The sequence below is a fragment of the Ovis aries genome, chromosome 8 (genome assembly GCF_016772045.2).
Source record: "Ovis aries strain OAR_USU_Benz2616 breed Rambouillet chromosome 8, ARS-UI_Ramb_v3.0, whole genome shotgun sequence".
In the NCBI taxonomy this organism is placed as follows: Eukaryota; Metazoa; Chordata; class Mammalia; order Artiodactyla; family Bovidae; genus Ovis; species Ovis aries.
In genome coordinates this window covers 51,528,843-51,537,467 of record NC_056061.1, presented here as the reverse complement: position 1 = coordinate 51,537,467, position 8,625 = coordinate 51,528,843, and the positions used below count along the sequence as shown (strand labels likewise).

General features: G+C 39.1%; 1 long non-coding RNA gene across 1 annotated transcript; it reads left to right on the top strand.

The window, feature by feature from the left end:
* The first annotated feature begins 5,214 nt into the window (after positions 1 to 5,214).
* Positions 5,215 to 7,928, top strand: LOC121820177 (uncharacterized). The gene is made up of 2 exons (XR_006060621.2): positions 5,215 to 6,273; positions 7,505 to 7,928. It is a non-coding gene; the product is annotated as an uncharacterized LOC121820177 (long non-coding RNA).
* Positions 7,929 to 8,625: the final 697 nt, after the last annotated feature.

The following is an 8,625-nucleotide window of genomic DNA, read 5'->3' as shown; positions in this document are numbered from 1 at the left end:
CGACCCCATGAACTGTAGCCTACCAGGCTCCTCCATCGATGGGATTTTCCAGGCAAGAGTACTGGAGTAGGTTGCCATTTCCTTCTCCAGAGGATCTTCCTGACCCAGGGATTGAACCTGGGTCTCCCACATTGTAGGCAGATGCTTTACTGTCTGAGCCACCAGGGAAGCAAGTAAGAAAGGGGAAATTAACAATAACACAATAATAGTGGGAGACTTTAATATCCCACTCACACCTAAGGATAGATCAACTAAACAGAAAATTAACAAGGAAACACAAACTTTAAATGATACAATAGACCAGTTAGACCTAATTGATATCTATAGGACATTTCACCCCAAAACAATGAATTTCACCTTTTTCTCAAGTGCACATGGAACCTTCTCCAGGATAGATCACATCCTGGGCCATAAATCTAGCCTTGGTAAATTCAAAAAAATTGAAATCATTCCAAGCATCTTTTCTGCCCACAATGCAGTAAGATTAGATCTCAATTACAGGAGAAAAATTATTTAAAATTCCAACCTATGGAGGCTGAACAACACACTGCTGAATAACCAGCAAATCACAGAAGAAATCAAAAAGGAAATCAAAGTATGCGTAGAAATGAATGAAAATTAAAACACAACAACCCAAAACCTGTGGGACACTGTAAAAGCAGTGCTAAGGGGAAGGTTCATAGCAATACAGGTATACCTCAAGAAACAAGAAAAAAGTCAAATAAATAACCTAACTTTACACCTAAAGCAACTAGAAAAGGAAGAAATGAAGAACCCCAGGGTTAGTAGAAGGAAAGAAATCTTTAAAATTAAGGCAGAAATAAATGCAAAAGAAACAAAAGAGACCATAGCAAAAATCAACAAAGCCAAAAGCTGGTTCTTTGAAAGGATAAATAAAATTGACAAACCATTAGTCAGACTTATAAAGAAACAGAGAAAAATCAAATCAATAAAATTAGAAATGAAAATGGAGAGATCACAACAGACAACACAGAAATACAAAGGATCATAAGAGACTACTAGCAGCAATTATATGCCAGTAAAATGGACAACATGGAAGAAATGGACAAATTCTTAGAAAAGTACAGCTTTCCAAAACTCAACCAGGAAGAAATAGAAAATCTTAACAGACCCATCACAAGCATGGAAATTGAAACTGTAATCAGAAATCTTCCAGCAAACAAAAGCCCAGGTCCAGATGGCTTCACAGCTGAATTCTACCAAAAATTTAGAGAAGAGGTAACACCTATCCTACTCAAACTCTTCCAGAAAATTGCAGAGGAAGGTAAACTTCCAAACTCATTCTATGAAACCACCATCACCCTAATACCAAAACCTGAAAAAGATGCCACCAGAAAATAAAACTAGAATCTGAAAAGATGGCGGAGGAATAGGACGGGAAGATCACATTCTCCCTCACAAATTCCTCAAAAGAACATTTCAACGCCGAGCAAACTCCACAAAACAACTTCTGTAGGCTGGCAGAGGACATCAGGCAACCAGAAAAGCAGACCATTGTCTTCAAAAACAGCATCCCCCCTCCCCACAGCGCGACTGAACTAGTGAGCCTAAAAACCAGCAAACAGAAGAAGTTAAACAGAGGGAAACACCTTGGAAGTGAGCCCACACGGCCCATAACATCAGAGAAGAGCCAGATATATTTTTAATTTTTTAATATTTTTAAAATCATTCTTTTTTTTTTTTTGCTTTTTGCTTTTTTTCCTTTTTTTTCCGAGCTTTTTTTTAATTGTTAAGTCTTCTATTTCTCCTCTAATTTTTATTTCTATAACCTAGTATTACTATTTAAAAAAAAAAAAGAACTTTTTTTTTTTTTTAAGGCAAACACCATATATACTCTTTGGATGGTTGTTGGTGTTTTGTTTTGTTTTTTTTTTTGTTTGTTTGTTTTTTAATAATTCTTTTTTTTTCTTTCTTTCTTCCTTTTTCCTTCTGCTTTTCTTTAATATTGTATCTTTGAAAATCCAACCTCTACTCCAGATTTTTAATCTTAGCTCTTAGGTTTTTGTTGTCAATTTTGTACATTTAAAAACCCAAACTTCACTACCCAAGTTTACCTGAGAGCGAGATTACTGGCTTGACCACTCTCTCCTCCTCCTCCTCTCCACCTTTTTCTCCACCAGGTGGCCTCTGTCTCTTTTCTCCCCCATCTCTTCTCTATCCAACTCTGTGAATCTCTGTGTGTTCCAGACGGTGGAGAACACCTAAGGAACTGGTTACTGGCAGGATTTGTCTCTCTCCTACTCATTCCTCTCTCTTATCCTCCTGGTCACCTCTGTCTACTTCCTCCCTCTCCTCTTCCCCGTATAACTCTGTAAATACCTCTGAGCGGTCCAGACTATAGAGCGCACATACGGAAGTGACTACTGGCTAGCCTGCTCTCTCCTCTCTTGATCTCATCGCATCTCATTCCAGTTACCTCTAACTACCCCCTCCATCTTCTCTTCTCCTTGTAACTCAGTGAACCTCTCTGAGTGTCCCTCAATGTGGAGAAACTTTTCATCTTTAACCTAGATGTTTTATCATCGGTGCTGTATAGATGGAGAAGTCTAGAGGCTACTGTAAAAATAAAACTGAAAACCAGAAGCAGGAAGCTTAAACCCAAAGCCTGAAAACATTAGAGAACTCTTGAATTCAGGGAACATTAAGCAATAGGAGCTCATCAAATGCCTTCATACCTACACCGAAATCAAGCTCCACCCAAGGGCCAACAAGTTCCAAAACAAGACATACCACCCAAATTCTCCAGCAACACAGGAACACTCCCCTGAGCCTCAATATACAGGCAGCTCAAAATTATCCCAAAACCTTTGATGTCTCATAACCCATTACAGGTCACTCCACTGCACTCCAGAGAGAAGAAACCCAGCTCCACCCACCAAAACTCCAACACAAGCCTCCCTAACCAGGAAACCTTGACAAGCCACTGATAGAACCCCACCCAAAGTGAGGAAGCTCCATAATAAAGAGAACTCCACAAATTATCAGAATATAAAAGGCCACCCCAAACGCAGCAATATAACCAAGATGAAGAGACAGAGGAATACTCAGCAGGTAAAGGAACAGGAGAGTTGCCCACCAAACCAAACAAAAGAGGAAGAAGTAGGGAATCTACCGGAGAAGGAATTCCGAATATTGATAGTGAAAATGATCCAAAATCTTGAAATCAAAATGGAAACACAGATAAATAGCCTAGAGACAAGGATTGAGAAGATGCAAGAAAGGTTTAACAAGGACCTAGAAGAAATAAAAAAGAGTCAAAATATAATGAATAACACAATAAATGAGATCAGAAACTCTCTGGAGGCAACAAATAGTAGAATAACGGAGGCAGAAGATAGGATTAGTGAAATAGAAGATAGAATGGTAGAAATAAATGAATCAGAGAGGAAACAAGAAAAACGAATTAAAAGAAACGAGGACAATCTCAGAGACCTCCAGGACAATATGAAACGCTCCAACATTCGAATTATAGGAGTCCCAGAAGAAGAAGACAGAAAGAAAGATCATGAGAAAATCCTTGAGGAGATAATAGTTGAAAACTTCCCTAAAATGGGGAAGGAAATAATCACCCAAGTCCAAGAAACACAGAGAGTCCCAAATAGGATAAACCCAAGGCGAAACACCCCAAGACACATATTAATCAAATTAACAAAGATCAAACACAAAGAACAAATATTAAAAGCAGCAAGGGAAAAACAACAAATAACACACAAGGGGATTCCCATAAGGATAACAGCTGATCTGTCAATAGAAACTCTTCAGGCCAGGAGGGAATGGCAAGACATACTTAAAGTGATGAAAGACAATAACCTACAGCCCAGATTACTGTACCCAGCAAGGATCTCATTCAAATACGAAGGAGAAATCAAAAGCTTTACAGACAAGCAAAAGCTGAGAGAATTCAGCACCACCAAACCAGCTCTCCAACAAATTCTAAAGGATATCCTCTAGACAGGAAACACGAAAGGGTGTATAAACCCGAACCCAAAACAATAAAGTAAATGGCAACGGGATCATACTTATCAATAATTACCTTAAACGTAAATGGGTTGAACGCCCCAACCAAAAGACAAAGACTGGCCGAATGGATACAAAAACAAGACCCCTCTATATGCTGCTTACAAGAGACCCACCTCAAAACAAGGGACACATACAGACTGAAAGTGAAGGGCTGGAAAAGATATACCACGCAAATAGAGACCAAAAGAAAGCAGGAGTGGCAATACTCATATCCGATAAAATAGGCTTTAAAACAAAGGCTGTGAAAAGAGACAAAGAAGGCCACTACATAATGATCAAAGGAACAATCCAAGAAGAAGATATAACAATTATAAATATATATGCACCCAATATAGGAGCACCGCAATATGTAAGACAAATGCTAACAAGTATGAAAGGGAAATCAACAATAACACAATAATAGTGGGAGACTTTAATACCCCACTCACACCTATGGACAGATCAACTAAACAGAAAATTAACAAAGAAACGCAAACTTTAAATGATACATTAGATCAGTTAGACCTAATTGATATCTATAGGACATTTCACCCCAAAACAACGAATTTCACCTTTTTTCAAGTGCTCATGGAACCTTCTCCAGGATAGATCACATCCTGGGCCATAAATCTAAACTTGATAAATTCAAGAAAATCGAAATCATTCCAAGCATCTTTTCTGACCATAATGCATTAAGATTAGATCTCAATTACAGGAGAAAAACTATTAAAAATTCCAACATATGGAGGTTGAACAACACACTTCTGAATAACCAACAAATCACAGAAGAAATCAAAAAGAAATCAAAATATGCATAGAAACTAATGAAAATGAAAACACAACAACCCAAAACCTGTGGGACACTATAAAAGCAGTGCTAAGAGGAAAGTTCATAGCAATACAGGCATACCTCAAGAAACAAGAAAAAAGTCAAATAAACAACCTAACTCTACAACTAAAGCAACTAGAAAAGGAAGAGTTGGAGAACCCCAGAGTTAGTAGAAGGAAAGAAATCTTAAAAATTAGGGCAGAGGGATGAACATGGCGACGCGTCGGGGGCCAGGGCTCTCAGGGCTCACCATTGCAGCTGGGAATGCTCGTTTCGTGGGCTCCTGGGTCCCCGTCGATTGGCATCCAGCGAGCAGAGCGCAGGGCTGTGGGCCACAGGCATTCTGAATTGGGATCTCTCTTGGGGGCACACGCATCACTCAGCTGAGATGGATTCCAGCGAAGTGGATCCTGGGAGGTTGGTAGGACCTCTGAACTGGAGCCTCCCATCTCCTGACCTCTCCAGAATTCTGTAGGTCATCCAGAGGACCCAAGACATGGTGGTTACTAATAGACTTCCCACAGTACTTCTTCATTCCACGTGGACTCCTTCACGGGCAGTGAGCATCGCAGCTTCCCTTGAACTTCATCTGGATTTAATGACAACAGGCTCAACTTTTCATTCACTTGTATCACTATGAGCAGTTTGACCAAGTTGAAGAAGATGACTCGTTTGTAGTCTTCCTCATCAGCTCATTCCATCTACTGGCTTTAAAATCATTTAGTACAGAGCTCACCGTCTAGGTGTTCATCCAGTGTTTTGTTTGCTTATCATGCAGGATCATTTTAAAAGGAAAAGTATGTGTGTATGAGTTAGAGCTCTGATCCCAAGAGTCCATGTAGAAGCTTCCCCTGAGAAATGTATCGTTTTTGCACCAATGCTACTGAAATGTGTGAATGTGGTATATCACGCGTCCCAATAAGTGTAAACAGCTTCACAGGCTACTTATTTGAAATGACCAGTACTCATGACATTCCATTCAACTGAGGACTAAATATAGCCAACGTAGGCTGTGTTTGCCAAATAGACTTTGAAGTATTCTTCACACAGTCCTTCATCGACGCCAGTTTTCAGATCGAAGAAACCCTTGCTCCATGAAGTTTGTGAACACATATACTCATGTTTTGTTTGAGATTTTAAAGTCATTCTTCAGTTTTGTTGGAGGAATGGTTCTGTATATGCCCCGTGGATCCCCAAATCCACTGATGTTCATGTGTCTTGGGGCTTCCCAGGTGGTTCTAGTGGTAAAGAACATGCAGAACATACCCATGCAGGAGACATGGGAGGTATGGATTCCATCCCTGGGGCAGGAAGATCTCCTGAGGGAGAGCATGGCAACCTCCAGTATCTTTGCCTAGAGAATCTCATGGAGAGAGGAGCCTGGTGGGGCCTAGTCCATATGATCCCAAGGAGTTGGACACAATGTAAGTGACTTAGCACAGCACATGATTCGTTGTCATAGCTAATATAATGGAGATGACATAAAAAGAAGCACCAGCGGGCGAAAGTCAATATCCATCACTTTTAAACTTTGGAATGTATTGTGATATTTTACATCCATATTTGTATGACTTGATAGTTGGAGAATCGATGCATGTGAAGGCCTGGTTGTGTTATATGTATGTTGAGGGAAGATATATTTTTATGTGGTTTGACATATGGGTCCCATTTCATTCGTAGACATATGCATACTCATCACTTATCATCATTTTTTTGAAAAGACCATTGTTTGGAAAGGTTGTTGTCTAACCATGAAAGATGCTTGAATTCTTGGGCTCCTTAGAGGAAGAATTCAACCCAGGGCCAGTGATGAGGCTTGATCAGTCAGAGCTTTTGTGTCCCAACGTTTTATTAAAGTATAAAAGAGAGAAAGCTTCTGACATAGACATCAGAAGGGGGCAGAAAGAGTGCCCCCTCCTCATCTTTGGCTGGATGTTATCTAGCTACTAGCAGTCTACTCATTAGAGAAAGGAATGGCAGCAGACTCCTCACCCACAAGATATATGGAGATGACCGTGGCACCAGGTGAGTCATCCTGGGCCATAAAATGATTGATATGAGCAAATGGATAGCTTCATTCACATAGATCAGGAGAGCCATGTATGAGTAACGCATATTGGTTTGTCAAGTCAGTTCTGAGCCTTTAGGCAGAACCTACTTGAAGATAGAGTCTAGGGTAAATACATAGTACATTCACATAGCTTAAGGCAAACCTTTCCATAAGAAAAAATGCCTTGGTCAGCTCAAAGTATGAGAAAAGTGAAGTTCAGGTGGAACCAGGTGTCATTATAGCAACACAGAAGTGTAAGAGAAAACCTCTTTTAAATTTGTATCAAGAAGGGAAAAAGATAACAGCTTGTTTCCTCCTGCCTCGGAAGTGACAGATAACAACTGTCTGACACTTGCACCCCATTTCCTCCCTTTGGAGACCCCTGGCCTTCCTGGCTCTTACCCTCTCAGTTTCATTCATTGAGCGTTTTCTGCCTTGTGAAACATTGGGCATAGAAGTATGTGTTTATTTAGGGGTATTTCATCCAATTTCATTTAAATGCATATGTGAATTAGAAAGTTTGACATGCTGTTGCTTTGTATACCGATTGGGAAATGTGAGCCTCCAAGCTTAATTTAGTTTTTTCATGTTCATTTTTCTTTTAGGGGTACAAAGAAAAATAATATGACTGTTAAGATCAGCTTTTGTATTTTTTGCCAAATATGAATTGGGATCACATCGATCAGAGATGAGTCTGTGCATGAAAGCCCTAATAACTAATGCTAATTGACTTCACTACCATGGGATGTTTTCATATCTACTGAGGATTTACTTCATGTATTTCGATTTTAACTTTCTGTCTTACAGCCTTGTTTATAGATCAAAGCTATTTGAAATTGTCATCTGGTTTCAAATGGCTTGTGAGGTTATTCATGAGTGGTTTATAAAACCGAATGGATTGTACGTAGCCATACTTTGTTGTCATTCTATGAATTTGAAGATTGTCTGAAGAATGTCTGCAGTTATGCCTTAAAGATTCATACAATTGATGTCCAATATTTATCTCAATAGACTTGCTTTCAATTTGTAGTTTCCTATGCATATGTCTTTCTTTATGGATTTGGGTAGAACTTGTATTGGAACACTGAAAAATCTGTGATATCAACCCTGCTGACCTTCTTTCTGGTGGTCATCATTAAGATTTTCACGCTCACTGTCACTTTGTGCAATGCTATGGATCCTAGTGGAAGCAGGTGCTGTTCATCCTACTTTTGTGAAGATTGAACTCATCATAGAAAGTGGAATTTGTTGAAATATTTATGGTATAAATAAATCTTTTCTATATAAAAAAAATTAGGGCAGAAATAAATGCAAAAGAAACAAAAGAGACCATAGCAAAAATCAACAAAGCCAAAAGCTGGTTCTTTGAAAGGATAAATAAAATTGACAAACCATTAGCCAGACTCATCAAGAAGCAAAGAGAGAAAAATCAAATCAATAAAATTAGAAATGAAAATGGAGAGATCACAACAGACAACACAGAAATACAAAGGATCATAAGAGACTACTATCAGCAGTTGTATGCCAATAAAATGGACAACGTGGAAGAAATGGACAAATTCTTAGAAAAGTACAACTTTCCAAAACTGAACCAGGAAGAAATAGAAAATCTTAACAGACCCATAACAAGCACGGAAATTGATACTGTAATCAGAAATCTTCCAGCAAACAAAAGCCCAGGTCCAGACGGCTTCACAGCTGAATTCTACCAAAAATTTCGAGAAGA